Source organism: Toxorhynchites rutilus, chromosome 1 (assembly GCF_029784135.1).
Source record: "Toxorhynchites rutilus septentrionalis strain SRP chromosome 1, ASM2978413v1, whole genome shotgun sequence".
Lineage (NCBI taxonomy): Eukaryota > Metazoa > Arthropoda > Insecta > Diptera > Culicidae > Toxorhynchites > Toxorhynchites rutilus.
The window spans coordinates 77,716,194-77,741,395 of record NC_073744.1 but is presented as its reverse complement, the minus strand read 5'-3'; the positions used below and the strand labels follow the sequence as shown (position 1 = coordinate 77,741,395).

General features: G+C 35.5%; 1 protein-coding gene across 10 annotated transcripts in view; it reads left to right on the top strand.

The window, feature by feature from the left end:
- LOC129762307 (complexin) overlaps nt 1-25,202 on the top strand; it is a 727,632-nt gene that overhangs the window by 65,038 nt on the left and 637,392 nt on the right. The gene's annotated exons all lie outside the window — the stretch shown is intronic.

Here is a 25,202-nt window from a genome sequence, read left to right as displayed (position 1 = left end):
GGTATTTATGTATGGTGGTTCATGAAAAAATAATGTTTTACTCGTAACATTTTTGTGTGTAAACTCTCGTGTTAGACATGTTCTTGATATTCTAAAAAATATCAAATATTTAAAAAAACATGATCTTCAGAATTAAAAACAAATATGTTTTCGAGAATATTTTTTTCAAAATATGTTTTAAATGATTTTTTTTATATTTTTTAATGAAAACTAAATTTTCAAATTGTCTACATTTAACTTTTCGGCCAAAGTTTCATAGGCCTGATAGATTTTGTGTTAGAATTCGGAGTATTTTTTATTAAGCGGTTTTATTTGGCTTCACCCGTTTGTATGTACGTTTGTAGCTTTGTAACTTTGTCTGTAGCGCTGTCCCACATTAATACAAATTTGACCTCCTTCCTACTGATCGATTGATCTGAAATTTGGAACACATTTATTTTAGTATCTTCAATGTCTTTGATTAATGAAGGAAGGGGCATGATACCTGCTAACTGCTATTTGCCTAATCATTTTCTAGCTTTTAGTACATTTTTTGTATTATTATTATGTTTAATCACAAAGAAACCATTTAACTTAAAAAGTTTTTTTTACTTATTTTGTTTTCCTTTTTTTCGAAAAATCTTCATTTGAAAACTATAAGATCTTCAAAATGTTGGTTAGTGAATGAAATTTAGGAAATTATTATGAAAACTATCAAACAAATTTTTGAAAAAGAATTACACTGAAAAAAATATTTTGAAAATTCAAACTTATTTTTCTCGAAAACATGTGTTTTTAAAATTTTAAAAAATATCATATAAATAGCCCTTAAAAAATTCCAACGATTCACCCATACCTCGGAAGAACGACACCTTTACAAGGAAAAAGTTTTTCTGATTACAACTTTTTCATGCTTTCTTTGAAAAACCACTATTAATGTTAAACTCGAACATTTTTTTGTATCGCTTATCGCGATTTACGTGTTTTGCCAACTTTTTTTTCTATTTAGAAACATGTCAAGAACATGTTGTATATTCTGAGTTGCTTCCAAGGAACCAAAAGAATCTTTTTGAAAATTTGCTGCCGATATAGAATAGCGAGCAATATTATTTTCTAGACTTATTATTTCTTTCCAAATGGAACATACTACAATATTTTATACTCAACATCTTAATATCCACCAAGCTAGAGAGATGAAACAATGGTAACAGACCCCAAATTACAAGCGCCCTGGAATTCACAGAGTTAATTTGCAAAACTTTTTTTTTTCAGGAGTCTCCACACAAAGATGTCTTGTATTCCAGAAGCTATAGAAGATGGAAAGTTGATGTCTTCGACAGAAGTTTATATTTTAATTAGATCAAAAACTTTGGAACTTAGGATTGGTCGTAATTTTTTCAAAGAAAAAATCAAACTTTTCCCTATAATTTAAAAAAAGTCGGTTTTGAGAAATAGGAGTTTAGTTTTTAAAATAATTGTTTTTCAGCGATTTTTTTAAATTGTTTATTACTTTTTTATGAAAATTTAAAATTTAAACAATTTCCTATATTTCATCCTTTGGCCATAATTTAGTAGGTATCATAGTTTTTGAACTATGAATTTTTGTAAAAAATAGAGAAAAAATGTTTTGGCCCTTCTCGAAAAGTAGTCTAATTATTCATTGAAGATTTCAAGTATGCATAGTTGCTTAAACGACCAATTTCTTTACACCCTCAACGTTTTACTGCTATCTGAAATGTTGCTTAGAGATGAACCAGCCTTTGGCTGAAAATCTCTTTAATAAAGAAAGAAAGAAAAACTGCTATCTGAAATGTTGCTGTCAACTCCTAAGACGAGTTGGCATGGAATTCGTCATTCTTTACGTATGTATTTTATTTGAGCCTGAAATTTAGAATTTGATTATGTAAATGCCAAATTCTGAAATCTAGATTTTTATTTTATTTAATACCTGGATTTAAAACCCCGTCTGAAAGCAGTGCTTACAATCCTAATGTAGAATCATGCTGTTTTCATCCGTAGTTTGAATCTGAGTCATAGTCCAAATTCAAATATGCACATAAACGAACTTCCGAATCCGGATGCAGAATAAGATTTTAAAATATGCTTGTGGTATCTGAATATAAATGTATAATCTTTAACCTACAACTGGAATTTGGTTCTGGAATTGTGAATCTAAGATAATTAATTATTAATCTAGAATCGAGATTTCCGAATCCGTTATTACTTGGATCGAATTTTTAGAGCATCAATTTATTGCAATAATTTGAAATCTGAATTTTCGGAATCTATATTTTGTTGAAATACTTTATTCCCAGTGTTCTAAGATTCAAGACGCCACCGCTTATGTGCTAGTTTTCTGCCTTGAATCTTTATATTTGTAAAAGACTCCATTGCTGAGATCTTCAGAATCTCTGGAGCTTTGGCATAATCCCAGTATTCGAAGTTTTCATTTCTCTAGGCCTTTGGTTCTCATTGCTCTGGTTCTGAAATAAAAGACATAGCTTGAAAAAGCGAAATGATTAACAATGTGAACTCGAAATAAGCAAAGCAACTGAAATTAACTTTTTATTAACCCAAATTCTCTTGGGGTAGGTTAAGCGTCATTGAATTTTTGATTCACATTGGGTAAATTGCCGATAATTGGTATAGATTTCACAGTAAGCTAAGTTTGTGTAGCCCAAATGCAAGGCCCTTCTTGTAACTAAACGTTTCATGGGCATCGCTATACACATTTACCGGAAGGTTGAAAGCCGCATTACATTGATATGAGGCCCAACATCACACGATAACGTCTTCATACATTAATCAGACAATGATGTTCCATTGAGTGGATCCAACAGTTTACTCACGTGACTGATGTCGTACGGGTGCTGCTAAAAGTTTGTTGTTGTCTGACCAACCCAGCGAGGTGCGAAATGGGCTGTAATAAGTTGTAATTATTCACAGAAAGCAATTATCTGACTGCGCCACGGTGTCGGATAAAGTGCACCGTTGTGTGCTAATTTGGTGTTATTGCGTTGGATTATTCATGGAATCACATTGTCCGAAGTAAACCCACAACAAGCCGTTGTGGACTGCGCATATTAAATTAAATTTTTCAAACAATATGCGACTAATAAAATGGGTTAGTAACTGGGCGCTGTATTTGATGAAAAAAATGAGATGCATCTTGATTGGCTCACGAGCGTTTCAGTTCATTTCGTCACGGTAGAACAGAAAACAAACGAAAAAATTGTTACGCATGGAAACAGATTTGTGCGCCTCAAACAAGTAATGATTCTCTGCATGACATCATAGTCGAACTGATTCGATACCCTAGACGGCTAGGGTATCAAGAGGGTAAATCAATTAGCAAAGTCGAAACAGCAAGTCATCATGATTCGACAACAAATAAGTAGTTGAGAGGGTCATCGACATATGCCTACAGGCCTGGATGATCATCGTTTACCAGGGAATTTGGACAAATCAACAGTATTCCCATATTTCAAGGAAATCCCTCGTCAACCTGTCATAACATCGACTACTTGTGGTAGCTCTGTTCCTTTGACATGAGTCATCGATACTGAAACTGATCTCTTTTAATATTGTTTGGATTGTTTGCAAAAAATAAAAAAACAAAACCGAAGGAGTTTTCAATCCTTTTCACAGGCACCGACGATGTGATGCAGATTATTTAACCTTCATTTCACCGGCCAACGATGACGGTCACGGTGCCATTTGATGACTTGCAGCGGCGGCCAGTCTGCCAGTAAATTTGTGGTCGTGTAACGAATGCTTCCATTCTTTTTATTGCACTTCGTTCAACCTTCCGACATTTTCAGGGCACCGTGGCTTCCTTACGATTCTACGCTGTAATACCAGAGAACCCTATCCGAGCTTGACGAAACCTTGTGAGCATGAGTCAGCTGCTGAATTCTGATTTGGATTCCACATCCAGATTACAGAGTCGGGTGACAAGTTCCACATTCAGACCCCAGATTTGACGTCTATCGGGAACATATTAAAAACTAAAAACCAAGCGCTTCACGACAAATTGTCATATTTTGATTGCTTTCCGTCCATCCCTTTCTCTTGGAATTTACGATAAGTTCGATTTGAACATTTGAACATTTGAACATTTGATCTTTTTTACTATTGCGATCTAGAACATTAAAAACCTTTCAATGGTGAGTACAATAGCGTTGAAACTCTCATAGTTCATACATGTGTGCTGACCACCAATAATAATTTTCAAAAACAGGAAGATTGCTCTTTAAAAAACTGGGAAGAAACTGAAGAAACTGGATCCTGTAAAACCGATTTTAAGTTTTAAGAAGTTTGGCTTGGATTTATCTTAAATGATTTTGACGTAGGACTACATCTTTGATTTCGATATAGAGGGTCTCTCTACGAAAGTGAGGCATGTAACGACTCATTAAGAGATTTCAAACGCATATTACGCAAAATCGTTATTGTGATGTATGTACATCATTAGACAGGAAATTTATTCAGCAATTTTTTGCCTCAAACATAATTAGTGAATGTAATACAAATAAGTTAACAATTTGACGATTAAAATTGGTATACTATTTCGATTTTGCTAATACTAACGTTTTACTAACCTCTCGAATTCTTTTGCCTGCAATTCGGCGTTAGTTCACAATGTGATTCGATGCGTATTTTGAATTATTCTCAATTTGCTGATAATAGGTATTAGTTGGCAGAATCAATGAAGGAATGGGTTTGGAATGATCTTGGATGGTTTTGCTCTTTTCTCCCCAAAGATTTATTGATGAGAGCCTAGCTCAGAAGGTTAAACGTTGATAGAGATTTTATTAGATTGATGTTCAGGTTGTTGTCCAATAAATTCGAGCAATTTATCTGGCTGCTGAATTAAAGGTTCGAGAGGAGATACTCACACATGTCAGATCATTATAGCTTAAGTAGGCGCGATCTTAATATTATGTTACCCATATATGTCTTTCTTAAGACGCGTCCACATTACGCCAATCGCCTTGGCCGCCCGGTAAAGCCGAATAAATGTGGACGTACCGCCCGGGCTTGCCGACGTGCCGAAAACCGACTCGAATCAAACCGAATCCAACCCGAAACAAGTGGGTCCGATTCGAGAAAGTCGAACCAAAACAAAACGAAGTAAATTTGCGTTGACGACATTGTGCTTCGTGTGTTCGTGACGGCTTCGTGCATCCGATGGGCCTTCGGCTTCGTGCACCCGATGGGGCGTCCACATTACATAACGAACCGAATATGCCGCCTGGTACAGGCCGATTGGCATCATTCGGCATAATGTGGACGCGCCTTTAGAATGCTAATGGCTTTAATGGAATTTGTGCTCATTTTTGAACATCGATATAAAATCAAAAACAAAACAAAAAATTAGAAAAATAGTGTCGAGCTCCTCGTGTCCATGTAAGGATATGAATTGATAGAAGAAACTATTTCTCTAGAGCAGGATTTCTCAAAGTGGTCGATATCGACCCCTTGGGTCGATTCTTTGCTTTTAAAATAGAGTCCATCATTGCGGAAGCCAATCGATCTCAGAACTTTGTTTTGTTGCAAGAACTAACGTTCGAGAATCTTCACTCAACACACGCTGATAAATGTGGAATTATCAAAAAGTGTCCTTAGCAGGAATGGAGAAGTGAGGTGACATTTCATAAGTGGACCTTACATGGTTAATATTATTGACAATAAGATGACATTTGAGAGCATAATGACAGCTGAACACAGCCGGATTTTCTGATTTTCGAGCATCAATATCGTGACATTTCATACAAATACATGATGTTGACGTTTTACCTCATGGACCTCGGGACTGAGTTGCCAGATTTTCAAGCGTGCCTGTAAATTTGCAGACATTTCATTCTCGTTAGTCGTTTTTGCGATTGCAAATGAATTTTATAAATTTCCAAAATTCCAGAAAGCATAAATGAAAGCATTTGGTTTGGAAAACTGATACTTTTAATAGCAAAATACTGTATTTTTACCAAGACAATTCAAATCCTCAAAGTAAACTGACAATGTGATAGTGAGAGAGTGGATGAAACGTAACAACGTTTTAGGAGTTTTTTAATGTTGAACTCGGTAATTTTTTTGCGCTAACAAGCGATTCAGCCGCTGTCTAAGTTGTGTGTTTCTTCACACTTCGCTATGAAATGTGGAGAATGAGAAGATCTGTGAATATCAAAGGCTGAAAAACATCATGTGTTATTTCAAGGTACAGTAGGAACCCGATTATCCGCGGAATAGGCGGACAAGCTCACCGCAAATAACAAAAATCGCGGATGACGTATTAACACTTTGACGGCCATGTTCTTTTGGCCAAATAGTTCGTAAAAACCTGGAGCGTTTCATGGTTGATTCTTATACTAAATGGTGCTAGGAACCCATCTATCATAAAATTTCATCCCCATCTGCCATATAAGGATAAAAACTACAGTACACACACACGCGGCCCCAACTCAAGGCAAACGAGTAAAATATCAACAAAAATCATTGTAAAACAATTATTTTTTTTGAAAATACATTTTTTATAACATTATTTCTAACTCGTAAAATGCCTTCTATTAAAACAATCCACACATAAAAAAATTTTCGGAGCATTTCGGGCAGTAATAAATTGTAATTGGTTGAATAATACAAGCAGTGATGCCAAACTATGATATCGAAGTGTCCTACTATGTATTGTGGTCAGTAGAAAACAAAAAACACATTAGTTTTAACGTAAAACATGTATTGTGGCGCACGCCTTTGAAACTTTGGAAGATTTCGCATGTGCAGAGCTGCACTCATGGCCGTCTAAGTGTTAAAGGACCAAAAAAAGAGGTGCAAACACGAAAATAGATGTTTCAACATAAAAACTATGTTTTATCAATACCGAAATCATTGAACTATACATCTATAAGATCATGTACACAAGTGGCTAAATAATGTAAAAACGATAACCAAAACAAATGAGCATGGGTCTACCACTCACTAACAAATTCTGGAAAGGCCTATTGTTTTACTATGGAACTCACAGTCGTGAATAATCCACACGGCGGATCACTCGCTCGCGGTTAATCGGGGTTCTAGGTCTAGTCTTATTTATAGAATAAAAAACATTTGCTTGCAGATAATATAACTTGCATGTATTTCGCAAACTAAAATAATCTGGCATCTCTGAAACTCAGAGGAACAGTCTGTATTGGTGAAGCGAGTATTATGATGTGTTTTTGAGAAGGAAAAACGGATTTTTAAATGTAAATTATGAATGAAAATTAACTTTTCTGAATCGAATTACTATTAAATGTGAATACAAATCCCTTTTTTATGCATGTGGTGAGAAAAACCTATACAAAAATTGTATCTGAAATTTGATTTATATTATAATAATGAGTTCTAGTAGGAATATCTGAAAATTTAGAGGAAATAGGTTAAATTAGGATTAAGACAACGAGCTTCAAGTATTTAAATAATACCAAGTAGATATTTTCATTCAAATTTTACCAATTAATTCTAATCTTCTAATCTGATGAAGAATAGCTTGGATCCCAAACTCGAATGTCGACACTAGACATCGCGGATACTTCCATGGCTCGGGTAAAGGGCGATATTGACCGTGTAAGGTGGTAAAATATTGGTTAGGTGGTATTGAGGTTAGATCGGATGTCGAAAGCCTAGCTGTCACGATATTGAAGACACATATTGTCAATAATTTTGATCGTGAAAGGTGCCCAATATGGTTCAATATTTTTATATTAGGCTGTCAAAAAAGTCCTGCGGTATTTCCGCGAGGTGTCGTTGTAAGCGCGTAGTTCTAGTTGTATTCATTTATCGAGTCATACTATAGCTTGTTGGAAAGGTATTTTTGCGCGCTATAATATATTCCTTGACAGTGTTTTGTTTGGTTAAGTTGTTCGTGAGTAATAGTGTCGCAAATATGGAGCAAAATAAAGAGAAAATCCGACATATTTTACATTATTACTATGACAAAGGCAAAAATGCATCTCAAGCTGCCAATAAAATTTGTGCAGTTTATGGACCCGATACAGTTTCCATTTCCACCGCACAACGATGGTTTCAACGTTTTCGTTCTGGTGTAGAGGTCATCGAAGATGCGCCACGCTCCGGAAGGCCTGTCGTCGAAAATTGCGACAAAATCGCTGAATTAGCCGAGAAAGACCGGCATAGTAACAGCCGTAGCATCGGCCAAGAGCTGGGGATAAGTCATCAAACCGTTATTAACCATTTGAAGAAGCTTGGATTCACAAAGAAGCTCGATGTATGGGTGCCACACACGTTGACGCAAAAAAACATCTTTGACCGTATCGACGCATGTGAATCGCTGCTGAATCGCAACAAAATCGACCCGTTTCTGAAGCGGATGGTGACTGGCGATGAAAAGTGGGTCACTTACGACAACGTGAAGCGCAAACGGTCGTGGTCGAAGCTCGCTGAAGCGGCTCAGACGGTGGCCAAGCCCTCATTAACGGCCAGGAAGGTTCTGCTGTGTGTTTGGTGGGATTGTCAAGGAATAATCTATTATGAGCTGCTTCCCTATGGCCAAACGCTCAATTCGGACCTGTACTGCCAACAACTGGACCGCTTGAAGGTAGCACTCATGAAGAAGAGGCCATCTTTGATAAACAGAGGCCGCATTGTCTTCCATCAGGACAACGCCAACGCCAAAGTGTGTGGCCTTCTTTGGTGACGCGCCAGAAGCTCCGGGAGCTCGGATGGGAGGTTCTTTTGCATCCGCCGTATAGTTCGGACCTTGCACCAAGTGACTACGAGCAGGCGATGCTCTTTTATCCTTCATATGTACACAGAGAGAATACTTGGAACGGTGAGCTACCAAGATCTCAAAAAAGCAATATGAAAGAAGAATCCCCACTGTATGCACTCTCGAAGCATTACTTCTACTACTCAAGGCTACTCGTGAGTGCAAGCCATAAACGATTAATCCCATCCTATAGAGCGGATGATGAGTTCTTGATCGGAAAGTGTACAAGAGACGATCAACTGAAATCTTACGACACTCATCGAGGGATTTTTAATTCTCTATTGCACTGACCGCAGTGAGTGGCGTGTCGATTTTATTTTGCTGTCGTCTCCCGCCCGATAAACAGCAGACGGGAAATGGATGAAATTGATTAATTTTATTACCAGCAGATTTAGGCGAATCTCATACCGCCCAAAATCTTTTTTTAGATTCATATAATTCTGAACATTCACATTTCTCTTCAAATATTTTTTTCTAATAATAATTCAATTAGTGATTTCACGAAACACTTTTCGAATTCAATGGAATTTAAGATCCTTTTTCATTTTGTAGATAAAACGGATCACATATTTGATTAATTCAATTCTGTGTGGTTACGTTTTTCGTTGCAAATAAATGTAATGAATTAGTACATATGTTATTCATATATCGTGGACTTCCGACATATGTGGCAGTAGATTTATTGAACGACCAATGTTTTTTTTCATATCCCTTCATACTTGTTGCATCTCTTGAGTGTACATACTGCTTTGTCCGCTGATTTGTTTGGTTGAATCTAGTTAATTTCAGGTATTCAATCTCCATATTGTCGAATAAATACTATTGGAACAATCGGTATCGCAGCAAATGATTATCAACATCCTACCTAATCATCAAACGGTATGCGAAGAATTTAAGTGAACTGACGGCATTGGAATATATGTTTTGTGAGGACCACACAATTATTATCAGAGCGAATAAACGTCCGACTGGAAGTCATGAACATCAATTTAATGTTCCCAAGATAAATTTATCCTTTGAAGGTCGTTAACCTTCCTAAAGATGATCAGATGGAATATATTCCAATGTCGTCTGGAATATCCGAACCAACACCTTATGTTCGTGATGTTGTTTTTGCTATTGTTCTGATGTTTCATAACACGGCACTCTATTGATTATTCGCCGAAAATGGAAAAAAAAATTTGCTTAAGGTTAGCCTACGGTTTTAGTAGCAGTGCAATATGGTGAGCCAGTCTCAGGATAAGAAAACATTTTAAAATAAAGCTTTTTTTTTTTTGAATGAATCAGTAGTAAAACTAAACTTAAAAAAAAATTCTCAGCTTTGTGATAGCAGATATTTATTACCTATTTGAGTTGGATGAGTATTCCCCCCACAAATTGTGGATAGTCTATCTGCATACAAATTATGTAGAGTTCCACAATCCTAAAATGTTATGAGTAAATATTTACGTGCTTACACAAAAAACACATGTTGACATATTTGCGCTATGTTTTTGATTAATTCAAGGTAATTAAGGTCTTTTCTAGCCACAAGTTTACTCGGGCCCGAAAGGAGTGCTCTGTATTTGGGCTGGCGGAAAAATGTATCTCGCAAGACCACGTGTTCGATATCGTAATAGCCTTGGCCAATAACGCTTTTATATTGACTCATAAAATTAGTGATTTGAGGGGGATTACTGTTTGTAGTCTCTTGTAGATGAATTTAAACACCATCTGAGAAATCATCTGTGGAACATTAAACATGAATGTCGTCCTATCTGCTGTAACGCATTTTTTCCTCACATAGTTTCATCGAAGTAAACGCGCTCGGAGAGAAAAACTGAACGCCCGGACGAGAGAGCGAGAATCGTAAAGCGTACGTCATAGAGATACTTATTCCCATGGAGCAAATTCTTGTTAGGAGTTGTAAACAGAACGAGGAAGGAGAGTAACTCAATTATTCGGACTAGTTTCAGTCTAGCAATGCTTTGGTCAACTCAGAGTTACCAAGAGAAAATCATTTGGTTATGTTGGGAGAGGATTAATAGTTAGTCGCAGTTTGCACAGATTACGATCTGTGCAGTTTGCGATTAATCGCAAATCTCATCATGCTCCCTTGTTTTCCATCTTTGCTCCTGACTCAACGACTAAAAACAGAGTTTATTAGTAAGAAGGTAGACAGAGAAAATGAACTGTGATTAGTTTAACATTTAAATTAGAATTTGAAAAAATATCTTTAAATTATGTATCTTTGCAGAAAATCTGTAATTCTGTTTGGCGAAAAATTAGTAAAATACAGAATATTCTGTGTATGTGGCAACTCTGAGAATGACTAATATCTTAGTAGAAAATATTATTGCTGTACATTTTAAAAAGCACAAAAGTACAAGATGAAAAATTCGGCAAGTAAAATAACGTGAAAAGGTTCGTTTAAGATAATGTGTTTGAACATACGAGTCCCTCAGGTGTGTTCAACATTTCTCTTTATTTTAAACATATACGCCTTAATGCACTCAACTTCTAATTTAATTCAAGAGATTACAAGGTATCTACATAGCTGAATGAAGTGGACTAGAATAAAGTGATTGAAAAAGAATTTACAAAATGCTTGTTCATCTATGTGCATGGCGTAACAAAATTTTTTTTTTAGTTATTTTAGGAACCTTGAGATGGGTCGCGAAGAGGGAAAAATGTTATTCAATTTGTTATAATCCAACCACATTACTTCTATTTTTTGGAAGAATGTCGGGAGTGCGAATTGAACTCTTGACCTTTAGCGTGAGAGGTGCGGATGTTACCACTTGGCCAGATCGCATCCGTGAAAAAATAAAGTCAAGTTTATTCATTTAACCAACGGCAATGTTTTCAGATTGATAATTAGTCAGTAAGAAAAAAAAACTGAAGGATTCTCAAAGAAATTTGGCTATGGGGGTCTAAGGTATGATTTAATGCTGGAAAGGGGGTCTCTTTCCCAAAAGAGTTTCAGAAAACCCTGCTCTAGAGCGTCCATTTGATGTACCAAAAGAGAAAAAATGACAGATTTCTGCAAATAAAAAAACTGAAATCAAATGCAATTATCTACTTTTTTATCCATTCCAATGCTTGAGAAATAGAATTTCCTACGAAGTTTCGTGTAGTATTTATATGATGTTCATAAAATGACGAAACAAAACATTAATTAATCATATCATTCGAACAGATCAAAATGACGCTTTACACCACTCGAACTTTACTGAGAACAATATTTGAAGATCATATCTTCTAGAAGCTCTAGAGAATACTATTTTATTTGGGTAAATCGTGGAAAAAATATTGATTGGCCCCAAAATCGCTGATACAGCTGATCACTGATTACAATCGTCCCACAATAATAGTCCAATAGTGAAATGAGTACATTCAATACCAAAAAACACTACTCAAGAATTACTATGGTATTGGAATTATCAAATTTTGGTATTGAAAAGCTATTTCTCCACAATTTTTTGGTCTTATTCTTTGGTATTCAACATCTTATATCAGTTCAAAGAAAATTCCGTTATCAAGATCAAACTGTGGTATCCTCAGGCCATTTCGTCCTGCTCAAGATGGTATGTTATGAATAAATATACAAGTCCGAAAGTAGGACATGTGATGGGATCAAGAACAAGTGATGTTCATTGCTTCGAATACAGAACGAGACTGAAGTTTACCTCAGCGAGATCCAATATCCCCCTTCGTTGCTCGTCGATAAGCTACTCATTATTGACGGCACGGGTAGGTAAGTTCACAAATGAGCAGAACAAATGTATGGGAAATGGATATGCTTCTATTTTTGGTCAATTTGAACCACTTACACACCAGGGGATTGTAATGTATAGCATTATAGCTGGCCCGACAAACTTCGTCCCGCTCAACATTTATTTTTCGTTATCACATTCACGTGTTTTTACTAAGCGCACGTTCATAGGTCCAATCGCAGAACTGTTCATTGATTGATTTTCTAATCTACCTTTTAAAATTACCTTTTACTATAAAATTCGTAGTACTTCTAAAAACTCGTCATTATAATATCAGATTATTTTCAGACACAATTCTCGTTAAAAATTTTCCAACCACTTGCAAATAACATGTTTATCCGTTACATGGAATAAATGTTTGATACAGAAAATATGATAGAATAAAGACAGCTCTAAATCGGACAATTCCTTTCTCGAGTTTTGCTCTTATCAACACATTTGGTGATCCATTTTTATTTATATAGAAAGAGGATGATATAGGAGTGCGTTTTATCACATTAAAAAATATTCAATTGTCATGTTTGGTTGAAATATGTGTATTATTTTTACGGGACCCCCTCTCCATTTCAGAGGAGGGAGGGGTTTCATACCATCATAGAAACATTTATCATATTCAAAAACCTTTACATGCCAAATTTGGCTCCTTTTGATGATTAGTTTTCGAGTTATTCAGAAATTTGTGTTTAACTTTATGGCAGCCTCCCCTTAGAGAGGGGGGTGGAGTGTCTAAGCACCGTAAGAACATTTATTGCACCCTAAAACCTCCACATGCAAAATTTGGTTTCATATTCTTGATTCTCGAGTAATGCAGAAATTCGTGTTTCATTTGTATGGTAGACCACACCCCCCACCCTTAAGAGAAGGGGGAGGAATATCTAGCCACCATAGAACCATTTATTGAACCCTAAAACCTCCACATGCAAAATTTGGTTTCATATGTTGATTGATTCTCGAGTAATGTAGAAATTTGTGTTTCATTTGTATGGCAGTTCCCCCTTAGACAGGGGGAAGGGTCTCAAACTATTATAAAAACCTTCCCCGACCCCAAAAACCCCTACATACCAATATTCATGTTGATCGGTTCAGTAGTTTCCGAGTCCATAAGAATCAGACAGACAGATAGACAAAAAGACAAAAAGACAGACAGACATCAAACGTGACTTGTTTTCTGATTTGGCTCCCTTGATGGAAGACGTAGCTTACGTCAACAAAATTGGTGAAGGGATAGGAAGAGTGAGGGAGGACTCAGGATTATCAACAGAATAATCTGTATTTTTACAGATTTTTCAGCTTTTTTGAAACCAATAATCCGTAGTTACAGATTACAAATTATTCGGGATGCATTTACAGATTTCTATTCAAATAACGTTCCAATATAAGTATCAGTGTCTTGATGTCAATACATTTTTTTCCCATCTCACCTATTTCATTCATATAGCATTTGAATCAGTTTGAGTCAGAAGAGTAATCATATTTCGACATTGAGATGTAGCGTGATGTCCTGCTTTTTCATGTGCGATCCAAGGCGGGAATATGCGGAAGTCTGTGCCATCGTTCGGCGTTACATTTACATATATTACATTTACCTTTTTCTCACTTAAGCAGAGCAATGTGAGCTTCGAAAGTGCGCGGTTGTGAAATACTGTCGTGAAAATCCATTTTAAATTCCAAAGCAAAAATATGTTTTGACGTAGGACTACGCATTTCATTTCTGTACCGGGGTGTAAGTTCAAAGTTTCGAAAACGAGAGAGTGACGCAGGAATGCAAGGTTTTGCACGTTAATACCTCTTTACCGGCTGAATGGAGCGGTATAACAATCATTTCATCCGAAAGATAAAATGTCAACGAGTTATATGATCTATGTCACTTATTGGTCCAAAGAATCGTCTCAATAGCTTGAAAATTGCTTTGAAAGCAAACTATTGAAATCATCATTGCTCATTGATGATGATTGGTGATCGCAATGTGTTCCCGAACACGGACGCAAAATCTAGGCACCTGGAGAAACCGTCATAGCGAATACATGCAAGTTGCGGCTTCTTTTGCTCGTTTGCATTAGTGTTTGGGAAACCACAGCGGACACATGCAAGGCGTTAGTACTTCTACTCGCATCAGTTTCTGTTCTGCTTTCGCATGGAACAGTCATGAAAAATTGTTTGCGTGTGAATGCGTTCAAGCGAACGAATATTCGCATTTACGCATTCGACTTGGTGTTCCCGTGATTCAATCCAATTGACGAATTTATGCAAAGCTGAATCAGCGACTCCTACATTAGAGCTCCGAACCACAAAGGTGATGATGTTTGTTTATTCTACGCACTGAAAAGCAAGATTCAGTCGTGATTATTCATTTTATTTCTATTTAGATTTATTTCAACCATTAAATGTCTTCAGTATATGGTAAGACAGTTAGGGCTTTGTATATTTACGATGATTTCAACACGCGATTCAGCCATTGGTCATTGATAATCTTCGATAATTTTGAGTTTGATAGTACATACAGGTTATGAATACTGTGAAATCGTTATCATTTTAAGTTGGATTATATCACTGATAATTTAAGGGCCGATACAAGAAGGATTTGCAGTATGTTTAGCGCAACACATACTACTCATCGTTTATCTAGTTGAAAAAAAAATTAAAGTTACAACACTTATACCAAGCCTTCAAAATATACATACCACATTGTAAAATGGCGATTCTCTAACCTTTTTAGCGTAGAAAGAATTCGTGAAACCGGGAAATTTGAAGATAAATTCTCATTTTACTAAAAAATTTGAACGACCAAAAAAACAAAACATTATCATTTTACTCGATGCGCCATCGGGTTGTAAATCTAACGTAAATTCGTCAATAGCATCAGTTTCTGTTCTGCTTTTGCATGGAACAATCATGAAAAATTATCACATCACGAAAAAAAAGAAATGAATTTTATGCAAGGTTATATTTCGTTTTCACCGTGAAGTGGCGCCCTCAGTTTCTATTCTGCGCATGGAGTGATCATAAAAAATCTCGTATTATTCTCACGAAAACAAAAATGAATCATGTATCAAACATCTTCAGTTGCTTTTACAAGGCTACTCAAATTTCGTCGGTTCTTTTCGGAACCACCAACAAGTTCGAAAGAGTTGATTTTTATGTTAATAACAATTCCATATATATACTCATCCGACCACACACTAACAAGAAAAACTTTCAGCAATCTTTCAAAATATTCATTCATTCATTCATTCAGTTAGAATTGATTCAGATGCAATTTCAAATAAATGATTGCCGAGCCAACGGTAGTCCTACGTCTACCTTGCGGTTATATCACAGATCTCTTGTTTTATAGATTGAAAATATCAGAAAGAACCATCGATACGATTTCACATTACGTTATCGGGAATATTCGCTTTGGCATTTCATCCAGTTTAAACTGGAACATTGGCAACGCATTGGCACAAGGCGATTTCCTAACACGGACTTGAAAATTAAACACTGGATTCAAAAACATTACTTTATGCCTATATTATAAGTAGTTTAAGTTATAGTAAGCCCTTAAGTGTCAAAGCCTCGCACCCGGAGCGCTGCCGGCACGCAACTGTTAATTGATAAGCGTTTCTGATTTGGCACTACCCCCCAAAACCGCTTCGATCTCACTTTTCCGAACACTTTTTGGTTCGATCGTTTCGTTGACGCTGCTGCGAGCGAAGCAGATTTCAACGAGAGAGCAAGGTAGGTAACTACTCTCACGGCTTGCACCAGCTATCTTCGGCGATGCGTGCGTCATCAGTGGTGCAATCACTGCGTAGGCTTTATTTGGGTTAGATAAAAAAACGACCAAAACAAACAAATAAAAAAAAAAGATCGAAATACACCGGAATCGGCATCTTGTTTTTTTTAACTCTTGTTTATTAGCTTTGTCGTTTTTCTCCGATGACGGTTCAGTGCACATTTAGTTGAATTCATCACAACGGATGAGCAGCTTTTTTACTGCATGCCAGTTGAACTATTGATGCTCCGTTTCAATCAGCGGAATGTGTCGCAATTTATGAAAAAAAATTACGAAACGTTGAAACAAAACAAACAATGAAACTTCTAAAACTAACCGTATGATCAAGGTGAAATAACTTACAGAATGTTCAAATGAATATTTATATGATTCCAATTTTGACAATTTCCGTTGTTTGGTTACCATCATTGTCTTCTTCTTCTTCTTCTTCTTCAATGGCACTAACGTTCCTAGAGGAACTTCGCCTTCTCAACGTAGTATTACTTGCGTCATTTTTATTAGTACTTAGTTGAGATTTCTATGCCAAATAACACGCCTTGAATGCATTCTGAGTGGCAAGCTCTAGAATACGCGTGATCACAGTGCAAGTCGGAGGAAATTTCTTTGACGAAAAATTCCCCGGACCAAAACGGGAATCGAACCCGAACATCCGGCATGTTAGTTGTGACGCTAACCACTCGGCCAAGGGAGCACAATACCATCATTGTCATGGAGCTTAAAAAACTCAATTGTGTGAACATTTGTTAACATTCGTTGAAAAACTACTTAGAATAATGCATATTTACGTCACAAATTATCCTGAGCGTTCGGTAAAACCTTTTAACGTGGAACACAAATCCGATACTTGTCGGAAAGCTGACTCAATGGATAGATAAGCTAATTTGAAAAGCGATTGAGAGCTACGGCAAATTAAATATAATTTTTGATGATATTGGAACGGCAGTTTATTTTTTTCTTCACCACCTCCGGCAATGTCGTACAAACTAAATTAGTTTAAAGACCTTATTCTAACAATAAACGAATAGTTAAACGATCGCAAACATAAATCAAAACAGTTCGAAAAGCCATGTAAGGTTTTGTAGGTAGAAATCAGAAATAATTAGGAATTCCGGAAACGACGAGGAGGAATAATCCGCCGAACCTGCTGTAGAAATTAGGGGTGATCCACATTGTCGGTTATAAGGTCGAAGATGAATAGTCACGGTTTATTTTCTGTGCCTTTTAGAGAGAGGGTAGCGATCAAGTCCTCAATGCGTAAAAAAAGAAAAAAAGATAGGTTGTTGACCTGTGCGGAAGAAGAGTTTAAATGACGTTTAGGTAATTGTATGGATTTTTTTTCAATTCAAACATAAAAGGCTCAATCGCATAAGCTTTGCGGAGCCGCTAATTCAAGGTTTGTTTATACAAAGTTTCAACTAATTGCTATGTTTAGTAGGATTCGACCGAATACTCGCGGTTTACTCGAGGCAACAATTTTTGTGGGACGGCTCAGGTTAGGGATATGGATGTGAGGTATCGTTGTCTCAACCGAGAATTGTATGGGTTATTCATATATTTGTTTTAAGAATGTAAACGTTTTTGATATAAATGAATTTCAATTTTTGAAATATTTTTTCAGCGTAATTTAAAAAAATATATGAAAATTTGAACAAATTTTTTAAATATTTTTCATAGTAAACAACTGGATTGGTTGTGAACAAACGATATCAATACAATATGGCTATCTGACAAAAAATATCACAAGAAAAAAATGTATTTTTATTCTTTTTTTCAAAGTTTATCCTAACTTGACATAATATACAGCATGCTAACCAAGTTAATAGCAAACATAATCTAACCTGATTGATGAGCTTTCTCTAGAACGTTTCAGTTCCGGTTATAATTTTTTAAGTTTGGAAATTATCCATTAGCAAAACTATGGGCGATTCTGAAAACCGAAAACAAGGGTTGAAAATTATGAAAATGAATCTATATACCGTTCTGAATCATATTTCGGACAACATCATATTTCGGACACTTTGTTCTAATATCTTGAAATGCTTAATGCACTGATGATATAACTATCAAATTAATATCACAATTGCTTCTTGAGTGTAATCCCTTGGTTTCTCTATCATTTCACATGAGAGCTACATTTAAATTATAACCTAATCGGCAGAAATCTTACAACACTACTCATTATCGTTTGTGTTTGACGTTTCCTTAGCGTGAGGACGTGGAATTTATCCGTTCATAAATATTTAAATTTCTTCCGTGTTTCATCAGTTTTCATCATTGTTAATAGTTTACTGTGATTGTTTGGTAGGTGTTTCGCAGTTGACTATAAAATATAATCAAGTGTTATGTAATTTTCGTCCAAAAAATTGCAAAATAAAGTGTCCGAAATTAGATTTAGTGTCCTAAGTTTGATTCTTATTCGCTTCATTTGAAAAGCATTTCATTCGATTATTTTTTATGTTTTCAATCAAATAGGTAGGGTAAATGATCTTGGTTTGTCCAGTCGAAAATATGATCATGGTTTGCCCACTTTTTTGAATGCTCTAATGCATCTAAGAAAGGCTAAATTATGAATGAATCAATATGATGACAGTAAACTCAAGCAATGATAAATGCAACATCTAATTGTGAATTCGAATGTTTTCATTCAAAAATGGAGATTTCTAAAACCAGACAAACCATGATCATTTTTTTGGGCAAACCATGATCAGAGGTGGTCAAACCATGATCATAATTCTTCTTTAAGGAAAATCGTTAAAAAACATAAAAATTTGAATAATTTCAACACCTTATGGTAGTATTAGCAACTAGAGACTTGGGGCTTTTCAACAAACCCAAACTCGTATCGACTATGTGTGATTTTCATGAAGAAAAATCGATTTGCATTTACTAGTTGCGTAAAAACACCCCAAATTGGACAAACCAAGATCATTTACGCTACCAAAGTAGAAAGCTTAAAAGCATATTGAACTAATTTATGAAAAATATCAACCAAATAATACCTGTGCATAAAGTTTAGATCTGTTTTCTGCATCATATGCCTTAAGCGTCCGAAATATGATTCACAACGGTATATAAAAATGGAGTGATGTCTGTCTGTCTTCCTGTCTGTCTGATTCTTATGGACTCGGAAACTACTGAACCGATCGACATGAAAATTGGTATGTAGGGGTTTTTGGGGCCGGGGAAGGTTTTCGTAACAGTTTGAGACCCCTCCTCCCTCTCTAAGGGGGGGGGGGGGCTGTCATACAAATGAAACACGAATTTCTAAATTTCTCGAGAATTGATCAAGCAAATGCGCAATCAAAGTTTTCTGGCTTTTTTGGCATTATAAATTTCAGTTGGGCACACTGGATTTTGTATAAGCAGTAAACTATTGTTTAATAAAATGTGAAAAATTCCCTTCACTTGTTTCAATGAAGCTTGATTACGGTTTAAAAATACATGGTGGGATAGTTATGCCTTCAATAACAACATGGGACAATTGAACTTGATGTTGTTTTTTGAAATACTGGGAACAAACAATAAGTTTTTTGCTGTTTTTCCGAAAGATTATGCATAAAAACATCGTTTTATGAAGAAGGGAGTGATCTTGAACACCTTTGCAGAATATAAATCTTATTGTTATGAGGCATTCGCTAGCTTGGTGTACACGTGTTCTGCTCATTTTTTTTATTTCTTTGAGAATTAATTCGTTCTTTCAAACCTGAAAAAGTGCATAAGCCCTGCTGAAAGCGTGACATAAAATTCTTGTACTCAAGCCGATTCATTTACAATGGATCTACAAAAAAAAAATATATGGTCGGACATTTATACCTAGAACTTGAGAGAGAGTTTTGGTAGAAGTACTAGGAATTTTATAGTAAAAGGTAATTTTAAAGGGTAGATTAAAAGATCAATCAATGAATAATTCTGCGATTGGACCCATGAATTGCGCTTAGAAAATACGGATGTAACGGATGATAACGAAAAATAAGTTTTGGGCGGGACGAAGTTTGCTGGGTCAGCTAGTTTTAAATAAATTAAGTTTAGTCAAAGCAACAATGCTGCCGTTCTACGCATAGTTGTCCCATGTTACTTTTTGACGATTTTCACTTTTCTTCATAAAACGTTGTTTTTATGCATAATCTTAGGGAAAACACAAAAAAAAACATGTAGTTTATTCCCAACTTTAAAAAAAAACAACATCAAGCTGAATTGTCCCATGTTGATATTCTCTTCATAACTTTCCCACCATGTATTTTTTGTAGATCCATATCGAATAAGTCGGTTCAAGTACTAGAATTTTATGTCACACTTTCAGCAGGCCTAATTTCTCTTTTTTCTGGTTTGGAAGAACGAAGTAATTCTCAAACAAATAAGAAAAAGTTCAACAAAACGCGTGTACACGTTGTTACTGAATGTCTAATAACAATGAGATTTCTATTCTGCGAAGGTGTTGCAGATCACTCATTACTTCACAAAACGATGTTTCTATGCATAATCTCTCGGAAAAACACAAACAAAAATATTGTTTGTTCCTAGTATATCAAAAAACATTATCAAGTTCAATTGTCCCATGTTGATATTCTAGGCATAACTGTCCCACCACGATTTTTTAAACGCGTAACCAAGCTTGATTGATTCAGTGAGAGAATCTCATCACATTTCGTTAAACAATAGTATAGTGCTTTTAAAAAACCCGGTGTATTGCTAAATTGAAATGCTTTAAGCTTTTGATAGAAAAATTGCGAGAAAACTTTGATTGCGTTTTTCTCAGTTGCTAATTTTGGGACATGGGACAATTATGCGTAGAACGGCAGAATGGCGATGTTCCATACTGATTCTGGAAGAGTAGGAAAATCGTATTTTTCGCGGTGTTTTAGAAATTTTCTGTGATTTAGCAAATATCACAGCAAAATCTTGCGTCATCAGGTGAATTTTTAGTCTGATGTATCCCAAAAACTCTTGCAAAATTTCATCTGAATACGTTCAGCCGTTTCTCTTTCTCGATTTTTTTTATCCCACTTCTTTATTTAGGTTCACAAGCACTTCAGCTGTAGCATGTCCGGATTTATTCGTATACATTTTATCTTATCAATAACAGTAATCAAACCGGCGTAAAAGTATTCCTATTGTTCTACTGTTCACGTTTGGACCGTACGAAGTGGGACAGTTGATATGAGGCTTCCATTGTTGTTAATAGCACCAATTACCGATGAGAGAAGATGCATCATTGCGTCTAAATGATTTTTGCGTGGACGTAGTTGCAAGAATAAGTGAGCAACTAGAAAGTCACCATACCATAATAATTCAAAAAAAAAATGAGCAAAGAAAAATCAAATAGCTCCAGAAAAAAATCAAATCAATACTCAACTGCATATTTGAATCGATTAGTTATATGACATTTCCAATTATGGTGCCACTACAATATCATTTCTACAAAGTACTAACTCTGCATTTACCAGAATATGTTCTAACAAGTAAAGCACAATCATGGCCAGGGCCCCGAAATCTTCGGAGATGAGAAATGGAAATCGACTCTCCTCTCAGTAGCTTCGCTTCGACTAGGAATACTTCCGCATTCGCCGTCAACATAATTTGAATCGACTATAAAATGAATTGAAGAGCGTTGATGGCGAGAATTGCTGATGAACTATTCTAGTTAATGATTATTCTAGTTGATGTGGCTAATGAGTACAAATCTGCCTATTCATTCAACTGGCTTCAATCCACACTTCTACTCCACCTGACTTGAATCTTGTTTTTTTTTATTAATTCGTTTATTTTTTACAGGCTCAGTTACTTAAGTTTAAAGGAGCCAAATTTTTAAATATAATTTTAAAACTATATATATAAACAATTTTTCTACATCTATGGTTAGTAAGGTGTAAAACCGATTACTCGCGGTGTACTCGAGTTTAGGAGGGTGACATATTTTTAGGAGAAGGATGGGATATAAGGAAATTGTAACAATGTTGATGAACACTCATTTCTTAAATATATTCGTATATCTATAGTGTATTTACATTTCAACTTATTCTACTATTTATAGCAAGGGGACGAATTACCCGCAAAGGAAGGAAAGGAGGGTATAATGACAATCACACACGAAGATCTATAGCTTTAAGGAAAACATATATATGGGACATGTAATCAAGGTCTAACCGAGCCAACACATCTCTCACCGACACATTGGGCTGCCTTCCTCTAGCCCGAAGGGAGTTTTCTAAATTCGATCTGGCAACAAGATACACCTCACACGACCAAACAACGTGTTCGATGTCGTGGTAACCTCGGCCACAAATGCAGAGATTGCTACCGGCCAGATTGAAACGAAAGAGTAACGCGTCTAACGAACAGTGATTGGACATGAGTCGGGAGAAGGTGCGAATAAAGTCCCGACTCAAGTCCAGACTTTTGAACCACGGTTTGAGGCTAACCTTAGGGATAATCGAGTGAAACCACCGGCCCAATTCATCTTCATTCCACTTGCGTTGCCAGTTAGCGATGGTATTTTTGCGGACTAAAGAATAAAATTCATTGAAGGCGATTTGACGCTGATAAATATCGCCTTCAATTTGAATCTTGTTACCCAAGTAGAAAATTTAATTTTTACGTCCATATAAAATGACACTAAAACACAATTTCTGATGCAAAAAAAGTAGTTACACCATTAATGGACGGTTAATTGTCTACCCACCGTCTACTGAAACCAACGAACTTAGGCAGTTATCAGGTATGCTATAAAGGTCCTCGTGTTAGTATTAGTAAATAGCGTGCAAAATAGCGTGTAGTTTGGGAGGAACTCGAAACAAAATTTTAGTTCACGAGTTCAATTTTGTGGAAAAAATACAGAAAAACGGGTTTATATCAACAAAATTCACAAAGGGTAAGGGAGTAAAATGTCCCCCAAACCAAATCACCAGCTGTGTGGGAAATATTGTATAGGGTATTAAATAAAACATTTTGGTAGTAATACCATATATTCGAGTCCTTATATGGTACATCATAGGATCTATGGCGAAAAATGCACCTTTCGTTTTTTTTCACGCCATTCTCAATAGCTTTGAGACAAAAATATAAAAAAACTGAAAGTACATTTTACTAAGGTGTATCGATAAATATTTTCAAACTATGTTTTCATAAAAAAATCTAAAAATAAAAAAAAAATTAAATACGCAGTACAAAAAAAAATATATATATTTTCAGGCATTTCGCAATTTTGAAAAAAATATAACTTTGAGACCCACTTCTGCTCTAATTTTTATTTAAATGCGTTCGTATGTGTCTTTTTTTCTACATGTCGCGTAATTTTTCCTGAATTTTTAAGAGCATTGCGAGACACAAAAATGTTTTTCTTCATCGTTCTGCATTATTATTTTTATTTTCTTGAAATCGAATATTTTATTGTATTCGTGGTTTTCAATTGTAAGATTCAAATAAGAAAAATAAAAATAATTCGGATTTTTTTAAGTGTTCTTCTCATTAATCCGAATGATATTCCCACAAGGACTTTATTTTTTTCTCACAGAGCTCCATCGTACTGCTGACTCCTATGAATTTGGTAAATCATCTAATCATCTAAATCATCCAATGTAAAGATAATCTCATATATTTTAAGATACGAGGAAAAAAAATCTTTGTACAGCGCAATACTCTAAATATACACCCAAAGTTAATTTTTAGCAAATGTTCTGGCATCCCGATTTATTACATTAAATGAGCAGAAAGATAACATACGATGTTCTACTCCCCAATACATGTATATCATTTGTATAATAAATATGCTAGAGCCAATATGAGGGAGCGAAACAGGAGACACATTTAATGAAAGCATATGAAAGCTTTTCGTATAGTTTGCCAAATACACGGCCCATACAGAGAAAGATATATTCTCGTTCATGTTCTTCTTTATCGTCTTAGAAAACACCTTCCAACTGCATTTTATGATGAGGTGTAATATTATCACGCTCCTTTATAATAGCGCTGCATTCCAGCCGGCTTGCATTCCAGCCGGCTTGCATTCCAGCCGGCTTTGGTTCGATCCCCATTGACGTCGTATGGACTTTTTTTTGCACAAACCCAAATGAAAAGAGAAAAGAAAACAGAAAGAGATGTCAGCTCGCATACATACAAACCATTTTTAAGCTTGCGCATTTGACTCTCATGCAAAGGAAATGGCTTCTTTTCTACCAAAGATGACATATTTTCTGTCAACGCTAGTTTGGGTGTACCGACAAAATTTAGACAAATGAAAACCAAAATTGAAAAAAAATATTAAAACAGTAATGGGTTTCCAAATTCAAAATAAATTTAAAATGCCCAAGGGCCAAAAAAAATTATTTTTTTTCGCGCAATCCTCTTAAAAATTCAACAAAAAATAACACTACATGCGGAAAAACAACACATACGAAAGCATTTAAATAAAAATTAGAGTAAAATTGGGTCTAAAAGTAATTTTTGTACCGGAAAAACACTCTGAAAATCCTGAAAAAAATCACATATACCTAAAATAGACGTAGGAGAAAAAGTTTGAATACAAACTAGAGTAGTACTGAATCTCAAAATAAAACAAAACAATTTCAAATTAAAATAAAAATTAATTTAATTTTTTTTTTAGTGTTAGATTTTCTGATGAAAAATTTGTTTGAAAATATTGATCGATATTTAGGTAGGAGATGGTAAGAGATGTACTTTCAGTATTTTTTCATATTTTTGTCTCTATTGCTATTGAGAATAGTGTGAAAAAAACGAAAATGTCCACTTTTCACCATAGATCCTATGGTGTAGCATATAAGGACTCAAATATATGGTACTACTGCCAAAATGTTTTATTTAATACCCTGTACAATATTTTTCATACGGCTGGTGATTTGGTTTGGGGGTCTTTTTACTCCCTTACCCAGACAGACTCTTTGGAGATAGAACCGCGCAACATTGAAAAAAAACA